Source organism: Pelodiscus sinensis, chromosome 8 (assembly GCF_049634645.1).
Source record: "Pelodiscus sinensis isolate JC-2024 chromosome 8, ASM4963464v1, whole genome shotgun sequence".
In the NCBI taxonomy this organism is placed as follows: domain Eukaryota; kingdom Metazoa; phylum Chordata; order Testudines; family Trionychidae; genus Pelodiscus; species Pelodiscus sinensis.
This window is the reverse complement of record NC_134718.1, coordinates 20,372,812-20,385,427: the sequence shown is the minus strand read 5'-3', so window position 1 is coordinate 20,385,427 and position 12,616 is coordinate 20,372,812.

The window sequence follows — 12,616 nt, the reverse complement described above, 5'->3', positions numbered from 1 at the left end:
CGATATAGACAAAGTGGTGGGAGAGGAGGTTTTGTCACTTCCAGTTGTTATAGAGACCCTACAAAGTTGTTTTTAACAACTAGCTAGTTTCTTTAAATTGAAAATCTGTCTTACTAATGAGGAAAAGAGAAGAGGCAGAAATCAATGAGATTAAGGGTTTGTAAATGTTCTGAGTCACCAGAGCTTATTGGGAAAGCATGTGGAGTCCTATGGAAATCCAGGAAGTTAATTTCACTTTCATGTTGTTCTGCGGCTGCACACATGATTGCGTATCTGACCAGGCGAACTAAGAATAGAGAGAAAACCATGAAAAGCTAAGAAGGCAGAAGCAGGATGAGTGAGAAGAGTAAGAGCAATTTTCATTTCTATTGCCATATAAGCCTGAAGTGCCCAGAATCCTTTGTTGAGGGGGGTCTAAAAAGTGTTAGGTAAGATTAAGCATTTTGAATTAAGGTAAGATATGCAACATGTGTGTAGGGCATGATCAGTTTTTTGTATCTACAGCAGGACCTATTTTTGTAGCTATATGGGGTAATCGAGTGTTATAATATAAACTAGCAGAACTGAATTAGACACCAAATGTCATCAGAGTCCCATGAAGTTTTGCAGCTAATGAACAGTTATTGGTCCTGTATAGTTGCTATCAAATGAGGCAAATAAGGCATACACCTGTTAGGCAAAATGTGATTGGTTCTCTGACTAGAACAATAAGCTGTAAAATGAAAATTGAAAACCATCAAAGCAGGAATAAGTAGATAGACATGTTGTATACATTTGGGGTAGAGAAGTTCCAGACATGCCCTCAGCAACAAAGGGGAGCCCATGAGATGGTGAGCCCCTTCACACTAATAAACTAATAGAGCCTGGTTATCTGACATAGTATCAATAAAATAAATGATTCTTTGGTATTCTTATTCTTAACCTGTAGGTGACCATTTTAATCTGCCTGGGCACTCAGGAATGGATTTAAAAGTAGTTATTCTTCTGCAAAGGAATTTAACAAGCCAATCACAAAGAGAGAATGTGGAATTGACCGCCATATGCAAATTTGATACTGTTTCCTGTGGCTTGAACAAAGACTTGAATGGAATGGCCTATTATAAAACCTGCTTTCCTTACATCCAACTGACATTAAAGCTAAGTATGAAACACTTCCAGTCGATTTAGTTAGCCTCGTTAGCATCAGCACTACAATTGACAGGTACTTCCCCCCTTCTTTTTCTGTTATACATTATGAGAGTCCCCTCTTTTATTGTTCACTCTAGTTCATCTGAGGAAATGGGTTTTAGCCATGAAGGTGCAACAGGACTACTCATTTTTGAAAATTTTAGGAGATACTATGTTTTAAATTGGAAATTATTCCAGTGTGGCCGATAAGCATTTAAAACACAAGTATAATTCCCAAGATTGACACATTCAACCTTTCTGTGGGCCTTATATGCCATCATAAGGCACAGCTTGGATTTGGGTCAGCCTATAGAAAGTTTATAGCTTAAGAAATTGTATGAATCTGGTAATACTGTGATTTTGGAGCATAAGGAGATTCAACTATTTTTATGATTGTAGTAGGGAGAAGATGCTGTCATTGTGCCAAATTAAACCTAAAAAGAGTGGTTATAACTTTCTTACCTATCTCTATGCTAGGCCTAAATCAGCAGAGACATGTATGAAGATCTCAGCTAAAGGACAGGTACAAATCTGTCATAAAACTGTTGTAAATGATTCTAAGTGAAAGTAATATAATTTGACAGTTTGGATGCACAAAACTCTTATTACATGCGAAAAGATGGGAGTTTAGCAGAAAACTATCTACTGAGAGACAGTCAAATAATGGAGAATGAAACTGGTTTCAACTCTATCTCTGCCTTTTTAACATTCTTCTGTCTGGTCTGCGAGCATACCTCAGAGAAGACAGCACACCTCAGCAGCACATGTGGCCATGAATTCCATGCATGCTTTCTTTGCCTTTGGGTACAATGTCCATCTTCTTGCACTTGGATAGAAAGATGATGTCTGTCTGTATCTGTGCAAGTTTCTTCATATGGTTGACGGATTTCCATTCCAAACGGCTAAATGTAGTGCCTTGCATGTAGAATAGTGATAGAAATGTAGCCATGTTAGTCTGGTGTAGCTGAAACAAAATAGTCCTGTATTTTGCTACACAGTCCTGTATTTTGTTTCAGCTACACCAGACTAACACGGCTACATTTCTATCACTATTCCAAATCGAGACTAATCTAATGGGAGGGCACTTCTGGTGAGTTACATTTTAATTGCTGCAAGAAGGTTAAGGCAATTGGACATGATGTGTAGCACACTCTGTGCATACACAGTGTGTGGGGGGAGGGCCCAATGTAGCTACTTAATGTGTCTGGAGGGAATAGGAACCCTCTGTGCACATCTCCATGAAGCTCTCATACAGGAACTCTTTGATCCTTCTCACAAGGTTTCTGGGGAGGCCAGTTTTATTCTGTCCTCCACAATAGGACACCTTCCCATACCAAGTCAGCAGTAAAAGGTCTGATGTATTTGCGGCACAAAGCATAACAGCATAATGTTCAGGTTTTTGGCCATATTCAGTGAACATCGGTTCCCTATCACTCTTGCCCATTCCACTGGCATGACTGGACCCCATCCACCTTCTGCCCGCAGGATCATGCCCTGGCAGGCCCCTGCCTCCGTACTTCATGAGTCCAGATGTTCCCTTGAGAAATCTGTTGTGTACCTGCTGTACAGTGGCCACTTTAAAGCATAATTTTGGCCTTGCATAGAACACATCTCCATTGTCTTTAGTGAGACCTTCGCTGCATGTTAACATATTAGATTTTAGGCTCCACGATGTGTTTCCTGTAATGTCTTTCCTTGTAAGCTTTCAGTACAGTGACAAAGCAGGGACCTTCCTGCGCACTCCCTTGGCTCCAGCAGCTGTCAACATTACACAAATCTGCAGGTGAAAATGAACAAGGGAAGACATGTTTAAGGAGCAAATGGAGTGAAAGAATATGCTACTGGAGGAGATGTAAGCAGAGTGGCAGGAAAGGACAGCATGCAGGTAACTGCAAGTGAAGCACCAGGTCTTCTTCAGCCTGTCATCTTAACAAGTGGGCTGTGCCCATGAAAGCTCATGATACCATCTACATGTTTTGTTAGTCTTTAAGGTGCAACTAGTCTATTTGTTGTTTCCTTATTGTCACGGGATACGCCCCCATCAAGGGGCTTGGCCCCCCACCCCCCACCGGGCCAGTACAGCCCCCAAAGTCCCAACGCCAAGGTCCCGGCCCTTCTCTCAGGGCATATACGGTACTACGGTCCCAATACTAAAGTCCCGGCCCTTCTCTCAGGGCATATACGGTACTAAAGTCTCACTGCACAAGTCCCGGCCCTTCTATCAGGGCATATACGGTACTACAGTCACAATGCAAAAGTTCAGGCCCCTCTATCAGGGCCAATACGGTAGTAGAGGCCTAGCCGCTCCAAGAAGCCTCTCCTGGCCCGGGGTTTGTTTGTCCAAGGAAGGGGAAAACGGGTGGTAGGGGGACGCGGGCCCTCCCTCTCCACCGGGTCCCAGCCCAGGGCCCTTTAGGCAGGGTCTATGGCTCCTGCCGGCTCGGCGGGGGATCCGGCCGATACACGCCGAGCCAAATCTTGTTTCCCTTGCCCTGGGCTGCTTCCTACCGCGCCCTGGTTCCCCCGAGCCCCTTCGCCTCTCAGGCAGCACCTGTCGGGGTTGTGGGCGCGCTCCTGCCACCCTGGGTCGGCAGCTGCGTCCTGCGTGTCAGGGTCCGGCGACTCTGGACCCAGCGGCTGCAAGAATACTGGTCCAGCCTCCGCTCCTCCTTCACCCAGGGGCCTCCTTGCCTGCCAGGCTCCTTCGGCCTTTATACCCGGCCGCTGTTGGGAGCATGCCCAGCAGGGTCGGAGGGGCGGGGCCTTCTCTGCCAGCTGGGCCTGGGCTATCCCCTGCTCATCAGTGCGGGGCCTGTCCGCCCCGTCACACTTATGTTTAAAAAACCCCACAGTACTTCTGAACAACAGTCTCTTTATTGCTTGTACTGCAGGGATGAGGTGGGGGATTACAGGAAAATACACTGAATGCAGATGCACTTCATTGGGTGGTAAGAAATTGACCTTAATACATTCAACCTTATCTTGTTGTGTAGATCTAGCCTTAGAACCCAATCCAGGCCTGGCTATACATTTCACTCTCAAAAGTTTTATTTGAAGTTGAATAACTTTACTCATTTTGCACAATCTTTGAATGCCAAACCAGGACTGCTCACAATTTAGACCCATTTCCCAGCCAATTTACACACAGGGAATATTTTTGGAAGTATAAAGTGTCCAACTCCCAGGCTGTGTGTACACTGCACCCCTTTTCCGGAAAAGGGATGCAGATTAGACCAGTCGGAATTGCAAATCTGCGGGGGATTTAATTATCCCCCGCGGCATTTGCATTTACATGGCTGCTGCTTTTTTCCAGCTTGGGGATAAGCCGGAGAAAAACGCCAGTCTAGACGCGATTCTCCGGAAAATAAGCCCTTTTCCGGAGGATTTCTTATTCCTACTTTCAAGAATAATAAATCCTTCGGAAAAGGGCTAATTTTCTGGAGAATCGCGTCTAGACTGGCGCTTTTCTCCGGCTTATCCCCAAGCCGGAAAAAAGCGGCAGCCATGTAAATGCAAATGCCACGGGGGATATTTAAATCCCCCACGGATTTGCAATTCTGACTGGTCTAATCTGCATCCCTTTTCCGGAAAAGGGGTGCAGTGTAGACACAGCCCCACTGAAAGTCAATGAGTCTTAGAAGTCTAACTTCCACCAGCACACCTGAAAATTCCACCTCATCCCTGTCACAGGGTTGTCCACTCACCCTCCCCCGCTCCCGGGGGGAGTAGTAGAGTCCTAAGGGCCCTTGAAATTATGCCCAAGCCCCATGTGTCCAGCAATTTCTCTCCAGGCCTAAATCCCTGGCCCTCTCATTGGGGCCATGGGGCCTACCTCCAAAAGTCAGTGTTCAACACCCCTCTCACTAGGGTCAAGTGGCCTAGTGGCCGGCATCACTAATATGCACCCTTCTCACAGGGCAATGTGGCCCAGTGGCCAGAGTCACTAACAAATGCCCTTCTCATAGCGGCAGTATGGCCTAGTAGCCAGAGTCACTAATAAACACCTCTCTCACTGAGGCAGAATGGCCTAGCAGCCAAAGTCACTAATAAACACCCCTGTCACTGGGGCAGAGTGGGGCTAGAGTCACAATACAGCAGGTGTAGACCCCACGAGTTGGGGATTGAGGCAGGGGGCTAGGGGACCCAGACCTACTTCACTGGGTTCCAGCCCAGGGCCCTGGTAGTAGTGGTGCAGGCCTCTTGCTCACTCAGCAGGGAATTCCACTGCAACACGCTGATCTCCTTGGGAAATAATCTCCTATCTTGGGCTACTTCCTACCATATTCCATTGGACTGTCTCCAGGGCCCTTCCTCCAGATCTTCTGTAGAGCTGGTGTCTTGCTGGCTAGTTTCCCAGTCTGGTCCCTCTGGTGGTTCACCTGCAGGAGCTCTAGCAGGGCTTCCTTCTTCCTGATCTACTTCAGTGGTATAGATGTCTGACTGGCTGGTTTCCAGGTCTAGTTTCTTGGGCCGTTCACCTACAGAAGCTCTGGCAGTACCTCCTTCCTCTTCAGCAGCCAGCCCAGACTGAGCCTCTCTCAAGGTTTTTATACCTGGGTGGCAGTCTGAGCATGCTCACCAGGGCTGTGGAAACAGGGCTTCTTCAGCCAGATGATCCTGGTTAGGCTTAGATTTCCCAGTGAGGGGCTGGTACACCCCATCACAATCCCCAATATGTAACTTCCATTATGCATCCATGTTGGAAATCATCAAACTCTTAGGCTACATCTACACTACAAGTTTTCTCTGCAAAATATATGCTAATGAGGAACTCATTTGCATGAGTCATGATCTCATTTGCATATTTTTCTACCGATCCATTTTTGCGCTGGGGTTTTTGCGCAAAAACAAGCAGTGTGGATGTTTTCTTTTGGTGCAAAAACCCTTTTTCCTGCAAGATCAGTAAACCTCCTTTTTTGGGGCATAAGGATCTTACAGGAAAAGGGGGTTTGCACAAAAAGAAAATGTCCACACTGCTTGTTTTTGCACAAAAACCCCAGTGCAAAAATGGATCGGCAGAAAATATGCAAATGAGATTGCGACTCATGCAAATAAGTCCCTCGTTAGCATATTTTTGTGGGGAAAACTCGTAGTGTAGACGTAGCCTTAGAGTTTACAGCAGATTTTCTGCAAAGCTAGACAAACATTTCCCAGTATTCTGCTGTTATTGTTTCCATAAAGTCACAAGATTAATTCCACTGGGATTGAAACAATCCTGCAATCTGACAGACAGAGCTAGAGATGTCTTGATGAGCATGCATAACTACTTGATGCCCAAGGCACAAGATGAGAAGGAGGAGAATATCCAAATCCCAAAGATTATTACAGGTAAGAATAACAAGACACTCCAGAAAGGTTTGTTGAACAACAATTTGCACTCAGGGCAGAATATGTTAAGGGCAGGGAAAAAACAATTTGAGGCCAAGGAAAACCTACCCTCTGGGGGACCCTGTGCTGCAGTCCATCATTTAAAAAGTAATGGTGCACAGCAGCTGCTTGATGACGTTCCACTCAGGAAGTTTCAGCTGACATGTATCCTACTTTTCAACTGGGAAAACTACTGTCAGCTCTAAAACAGTTTTTCTTCATTGAGCAGCTAAACCAAAAATAAGAGGGAAGGAAGTAAAAGAAATATTTTGTTAAGGAAACTGATGGAGGCAAAATATTTCTACAAAATACTAAGCCAGATCACACCCTTCTGTGGTGAAACCCTTGGGTATGAGGAGAAAACCTACCTAAGGATCCCCTTCCAGAATTAATTTCTGCCTCTCTTTGGCTATGTCTAGACTGCAGGCTTCTTTTGAAAGAGGCTCTTTCGAAAGCATCTTTCGAAAGAGCCTCTTTCGAAAGATCACGTCTAGACTGCAGGCGGATCTTTCGAAAGAGCAATCCGCTTTTTCGAAAGAGAGCACCCAGCGAGTCTGGATGCTCTCTTTCGAGGAAGCCCTATTTACATTGAAGAACGCCTTCTTTCGAAAGAGGAACTTTCGAAAGAAGGCGTTCTTCCTCGTGAAACGAGGTTTACCGCCATCGAAAGAAAAGCCGCGTTCTTTCAAAATTATTTCGAAAGAACGCGGCTTGAGTCTGGACGCAGGGGAAGTTTTTTTGGGAAAAGGCTACTTTTCCCGAAAAAAACCCTGAGTCTGGACACAGCCTTTGTGAAGGGTCCACCAACCTAGGATGAGTCCTCAGTTACATCCAAACCCAAAGGTCCCTGGGAAATCAGTAGGTACCCAGGACCAATCAGGTAGAGCATCTGTGTCTTTGTAGTAGCTATAGCCGTTGGGGATAGTTAACTTTTTGTAGAATTCCAGTGTACTTGCAGCTCCCATTTATATCAATATGGAGTTGGGAAGTATCAGCAGCTCAAAAATCAGGGTCAAGGTTTGATCAGAATCTCTAATATCTGGACCATGGTTTCTAAAAGTGGACCTCAAAAGCCAGAGGACTGTTAACTATGGCTTTCTTTGGAAATCTGGCATGTGGGCTATGTCTAGACTGCAAGCCTCTTTCAAAAAAAAAAAAAAGTCTAGACTACAACAAGTACTTTCGAAAAAGCAAGCCGCTTTTTTAAAAGAGAGTACCCAGGCACTCTGGATGCTCTTTTTTGAAAAAGCACAGTTTGTATTACATAGTGCCTTTTTCGAAAGAGCACTTTCAAAAAAAGGCATTATTCCTCATAAAACAAGGTTTTCTGCGATCGAAAAAACTTTCGATTTATTTTTGAAAGAACATGGCAGCAGTCTAGATGCAGGGGAAGTTTTTTTGAAAAAAGGACACTTTTTTCAAAAAAACACTGTAGTCTAGACACACCCTTGGTGAGGTACCTAAAATCATGCAACGATTCAACAGCAGTAATAGACCCTGGGTTAACTGATTATTTCGAGTCTTGCCTCTTTATACTATCCTCCTTAAGGATAGGCATGGCCTTCATAGATCTGAAGCATCAGGCACTGAGAAGAGCAAGTATACTGTTAGATATTAATTTCATTTGGTGCCCTCCCATTTCTTGTGTTATGCGAAGGGGTAAATAACTCTCCTTTATTCATTTTTTTCATAACTGACATGATTTCATAGACGTCTATCATTTACCTCCTTAGTCATCCCTTTTCCAATCTGTAAAGTCACAGTCTTACTAGTTTTGTGAGATCCTTTTGAAGCTCTTCACACTCTGCTTTGGACTTAACTATAGTGAGCAGTTTTGAATCATCTATAAATTTTGTCACCTCACTGTTTACCCCCTTTTCCAGATCATTTATGAACCCTCTTGTGTTTTGGAAGGAAAGGCATCTGGGAGTATTCATAATGTTGCTAGAGCAGAACAGACAGAATGAAATCACTGTGTTTTTATTTTAAACAGCTGGGTTTTCTGTTCTATAAAGTTAATAACCATAAACTAGCTCAGCTCAATGAAAACCCTGTATTGTAACAGTTCTGCTATAACAAAAATGTTTTTCTTTGTTCTTTGGAATTCTAGTTCATCAGGTTAAATGCTTTTCTCCATCTAGAAAGAGAGTGGAAAACAGTAGACTTTCAACAGTTCAGTAGTTAACCAAGAGGGTACATGTACTAGCTTTCTATCTTTGAAGGCTCAATATAAATGCTTATATATTCATCAGCAAAGCACTCTGACCCATCTTGCCCATTTTCTGGGGTTTGACTGTGCTGCTACCTCAAAACAAAATAACAGAATTTAAAACTTAATCCGATCTTGGTTGTAGCTTCATGAAGAGTTTTCAAGTCAGCTGCTAGGAAGGGCTTTATATTTGAGTCTGTCACCTTGTTACACATTTTACTCCAGGTAAGAGGAGTATGGAGTGGACATTTGCCCACATTACATAGTCAGATACATTTGGCAATCTCTAGAGTAACTGAAGAAATTTCTGATAAATGTTGACGTGTAGTAGAGCTGGTAAAGAACAAAAAGAAAAAATGACCTTTTTCCTGAATTTTAGAAATCTGGGACCAGCACCTTCTTCTACCATGAACAGAATCCATTTTGTCTTGAGCTCATGTGTGCTTGTTCAGATGTGTGCCACTGTGACACCCAAGTTATAAACCTCTCCCTTTCCCCCTCTGCTGCCGTGTCTCCCATTCTCTCCTTGCCCCATCTACTTCCCTGGTGCCTGCAGCCCCCCCACCCCTCACCATCCTCTGATGTCCTGGCTCCTGCCCTTCTCACTCCCCTCAGGCCTCCTGGGACTTGCCCCCCTCCCCATCCTCTCTGACCCCTGCACCTTCCCTACCCCCCATGTCCACCCTTCCTCTAGCTCCTCTCCACATCCCCTCTCCTAACACCTCCCTCTACCCACCTGCCCTGCCTCTCTCCTCTGCCCACTGATGCCTGTCCTTTCCCTCCCTTCCCTGTGTCTGCCCTTCTGCTTCACCCCCTCAATCCCTCTGGCACCTGCACCTTTCCTCACCCCCTGCACCCTCCTGGTGTCTCCCCTACCCTCGCTGCCCCTGCCTTCCCAACACCTGCCCTCCTTGCCCTCTTCTGCCCTGGTGCCAACCCCCTCACCACCCTCTGTCCCAGTTCTCTTTATGCCCCCTCTGTACCCTCACACATCACTTGCTCCATCCCTTCCTTCCTCATGCCCACCTCTCCTTTCAACCCCTCTTCTCCAGACACCCACTACTCTCCTCTCCTCTTTCCCCCTTTGTCCCTCTCCTTTCCTCTCCGAGCAACACCCTGTCCCCTCCCTTCTCCCACCCCCACTGATATCTTCTCTCCTGCCCCCCCTTTCACTTTTTTCTCATTGTCTCCTCTTGCCCCTTGGCATTTGTCTCTTCTCTACCCTGCCCCTTGTTGCCTGCCCCTTTCTTCTGCCTACCTTCTCTCGCCTCCCCTCAGCACAAGCCCCTTCCTCTCCTCACTCCACCTTCCCCTAAGGTTCTCCCTGCCCCATCCCTCATCTTAACATTAACATTAACTCGGGGGCGGAGAGGCTGGAGGAAGTGTTCCCTCTAAGAGTTTCCTCCCATGAGCAGAATGAATTTTGTGTTGTGCACCAGTACTGAGTTCATGTGGCTTGTTTGGATGTGCCATTGTGGCACCCAAGTTATTAATAAATATCTTATAAACCTCTACCCTTTCCCTCTGCTGCCATGTCTCCTCCCCTTGCTCCATCAGCTCCCCTGGTGCCTGCTGCCCCCCAACCCCTCACCCTCCTCTGTTGTCCTGACTCGGACTCCTGTCCTTCTCACTGCCCTCAGTCCTCCTGAGACCTGCCCCCTCCACCAGCCCTTCTCTCACCCTGTTCCCACTCCTCCAGTAGCCCCACTCTGATCATGTGAGCCACTCCTCCTCATCCCCTCTCCTAACACCACCCTCTACACCTGCCCTGCCTCTCTCCTCTGGTGCTGGTCCCTCCCCTGCAGGTGTCTGCCCTTCTGCTTCACCCCCAGAATCCCCTGGCACCTGCACCTTCCCTTACCCCTGCACCCTCCTGGTGCTCCCCCTTCCCTCACTGCCTCTTTCCCCTTTTCCCTCTTTTTCCCTGATTCCCACCCCTCACCACCATCTGCCCCTTGTGCCCCTCATGCCCCTGTGCCCTCACACGACTTTCTCCATCCCCACCTTCCTCATGCCCACCCCTTCTTTCAAGCCTTCACCCAGCACCTCCTCCTCCACCCTTTAGTCCCCAATGCTCTTACCCTCTTCTCTCCCAGCATCACCCTGTCCTCCCCTCCTGCCCTTTTCCTCAGTCTCCACTTGGCTACCTGGCTAGGGTTGCCAGATGGTTGAAACAAAAACACAGAGCCCTCCCCCCCCCCCCAAAAAAAAGCCCCGGGAAAAAATTCTGTTCAAGGAAAAAAAAAGCAGGGGGACCAAAGTTGTTGAGCAAAATAAAATAAAATAAAATAAAACAGCATTAAAACAGCATGTCCCCTTTAAGAGTGAGTGCAAGGATAGGAACTGGGGAGCAGCTGAGCACTAAGATCCAGGGAAAGCTTCCCCTATATCTTTTGGCCGGCAGCCATTTTGTGCTAGCAGCCTTCGGGAACCATGTAAGCAGGGAGGCTGGGGTTGGGGACCGGCAGGAGGGGAGGTTGGGCACTGAGTGTTTGTAGGGTTGCCAGGTGCCCGGCATTTTTGCCTCCTGACGGGGGAAAAATCAGAAGATACCGGACATCTCATCAAGTTGTGGTGGCAGAGGTCCAGGTTGGATATTAGGAAAAACTATTTCACTAGGAGGGTGGTGAAGTACTGGAATGAGTTACCTAGGGAAGTAGTGGAGTCTCCATCTCTAGTGGGGCTCGTCTACATTGGCCCCTTTTCCGGAAGGGGCATGGTAATTTTTGAAATCGCAATAGGGAAATGCGCGGGGGATTTAAATATCCCCCACGGCATTTAAATAAAAATGTCCGCCGCTTTTTTCTGGCTTTTAGAAAAGCCGGAAAAGAGCGTCTACACTGGCCCCGATCCTCCGGAAAAAGCGCCCTTTTCCGGAGGATCTTATTCCTACTTTTTCCGGAGGATCGGGGCCAGTGTAGACGCTCTTTTCCGGCTTTTCTAAAAGCCGGAAAAAAGCGGCAGACATTTTTATTTAAATGCCGCGGGGGATATTTAAATCCCTCGCGCATTTCCCTATTGCGATTTCAAAAATTACCATGCCCCTTCCGGAAAAGGGGCCAATGTAGACGTAGCTGTGGTGTTTAAGTCTCATCTTGACAAAGCCCTGGCTGGGTTGATTTAGTTGGGACTGGTCCTGCTTAGAGCAAGGGGCTGGACTTGATGACCTTCTGAGGTCTCTTCCAGCTCTATGATTCTATGATAGGTGTCCAGTATTCTCTGAATTTTTTTTACCGGACAGAAAGCGAAAATACCAGACTGTCCGGGTGAATACCAGACACCTGGTAACCCTACGCCTGGCATTTGTCTCTCCTCCACCCTGTCCCTTGGTACCCTTTCATCTCCTGACCTGCATCCTGATCCGCAGCACAAGCCCCTTCCTCTCCCACTCCTTCCCCCTATTTTTCTCCCATCCCACCCTCCCCCACCCTACCTTCTTCCTTCCAGTTTGCAGCGCTGGAGTCTGTGATCAGGCTCCAGCTGCTTCCAAGGCTCCAGACCACTTGCCAGGCCTGGAGCTAGGTCACAAGGTTTTAAAGTCCCTGGCCATGACGTCACGCCATGCCCAGGTGTCTCCCCTCTCGGCTTTTGCGTGGCATTTCAACACACCGCGCATGTGCTCTGAGGCGGGGGGGGGGGTGCTCTGGGGCTGAGGGGGAGGATGCACGAGGTGGGGGGGGAGGCAGCAGGTGGGAGCCGGGCCCATTCCAGGCAGGGCCAGGGGACAGACCCAGCTCCAAATATGGGTGGAACAGGGCCCCCAGTTCTGAATAATCCTGGAGCATGGGCACCACGAGCCTATATAACTCACCACCTATGGTGCAACATATACTCCAGCATGGCAGTGTGGGGCCAGGACATGCCCAGGGGCAG